This window comes from Chinchilla lanigera, unplaced genomic scaffold (genome assembly GCF_000276665.1).
Source record: "Chinchilla lanigera isolate Chin_1 unplaced genomic scaffold, ChiLan1.0 scaffold00060, whole genome shotgun sequence".
NCBI classification, from domain to species: Eukaryota; Metazoa; Chordata; class Mammalia; order Rodentia; family Chinchillidae; genus Chinchilla; species Chinchilla lanigera.
In genome coordinates this window covers 12,886,125-12,887,946 of record NW_004955461.1, presented here as the reverse complement: position 1 = coordinate 12,887,946, position 1,822 = coordinate 12,886,125, and positions in this window count along the sequence as shown.

Genomic DNA, 1,822 nt, shown 5'->3' with positions numbered 1-1,822 from the left:
TTTTAGATAGTAACAGAATTTGAACAGCATAAGACAGCCACAAATGAAATTTGTAAAGTTTTACATGAAGAGAAAGCCACATATTAAAAAAAAAAAAAAAAGATTACCATAAGGAGCTAAGAAACTCCCCCACATTGGATCCTAGAAAGGATTGCATTATGTGGAGGCAAAGTCAGAGGAAAGCAGGGTTTGAATTGATCCGAAATATCACACAAAAGCAAAATAAGTGCAAGTGATATTGCATGTAATGGATGGGGCACAAAGAGAACCAGTTTGAGCCTTTGAAGGCAGGCGGCCGCTTCCAGGGCACATCTGATGCCGGCCCAGGAAGGACAGAACAGTGGGTCCCTGGTCTGAGAATAACAGAGCTGTCCAGCTGTCTTGCACTTGCTCTAGCCGAGGTTGCCTTCTCTCTTCTCTATGGACCACGCTCCTCCTCCTCCTTCACACCCAGGGCTTGATGCACTCTATGTTGATACTACTAACCCTCGCCAGCCCTCTGGGACGACCATGACTGACTTCCCTAGGCACTTCACAGATGCCAGTACTTGTGGCTAACCTCACATAAGGAACTTCATTTACCATTGGGAAATACATCAAGTGTCCTTGAGCCCTCCAGCTGTCCCATGTAGGACCAGAGACGGTAGAATATCATCAAAGTCACACAGCCAAGTAAGTGGCAGAATAGGGATGCAGAGAGCAGTCTCTGAACACTCTCTGGGCTGTTTACAATAGGAAAGCTCCTTCTAGTTCCATGCATGTCTAGGTAGCCCGGGGTTTGAGCTCACCTGGGGAGCAGCTCTTAGCCTGAGTTACTCTGCAAATATTTGTCAGGAACGTGTTTCTTCTCCTAGAGAGATGTGAGTGAGCAGAGAGCCAGGTTGGGCATGTGCGTACAGGCAGTTTGCTAGAATAATTGATGCCGCTAAGCCAGGGGCCAGGACAATAGATGTCTGCAAAGCAGATGGGGAGGATATGTAATCCCTACAGTACAGACAGACGCATGTAATTTAGGAAAGTGGATTTGTTTTTCCTGAAGAAGGAGGAATAATGCCACTCCATGTGGCCAGGGCTGTCTCTGGAAATTTAGGACATGATTGTTTCTCTACCTGGCCTTCCCCAGTCTCATTGTAGGGGAGTCCACCATAAGAAAGCGGATCTGCAAAACTGTCCCCACTGCCCTCCTGGCTCTTGCCCACTCAGCCTTTATTCTACTGACCATGGACACAGATTTTTCTCTGGGTACAGTGCTCCCTACTGGTCAGGTTTCAAGAGAGTCTTTAGTGTCTCTGGGACTCAGTGTTCTCACCGTTACAATGGGGATAATAGTGCCTCCCATGTTCCTTCACTCCTTTGTCTCAAGGGGTTCTTTTACTTCAACAACTCATAAATCAGCCTCACAGCTCCAAAAACTCCTGTTGCTTTTGTCCTTCTCACTATAAAGCTTATATTTCTATTAGGCTCTAATACTTGAAATAGTTGAGAAAAAAGTATTTACCAAAATTTAAATCATCTATGCAGTTTGTCCACCTAGGACTACTTCTAGGAAACCCCAGCCCCAACTCAGATACACAACAGAGTAAGACACATAGTTGTCCTTCAGTACCTGCCGGGACTTGGTTCTAGTACTTCTTTGGATTCTAAAACCTGTAATTCTCAAGTCCTTTATGTAAAATGGTATGGCATTGATGTATAACCTACACATTTTTTTTTTATTTTAAAAATAAAAGGAGGAAAATACTAACAGACAGACAACATTTTACAAAATAGCAAAGGATCAGTACAGACAGTACAGAGTTACAAACAGAGTGGTAAGGAATTA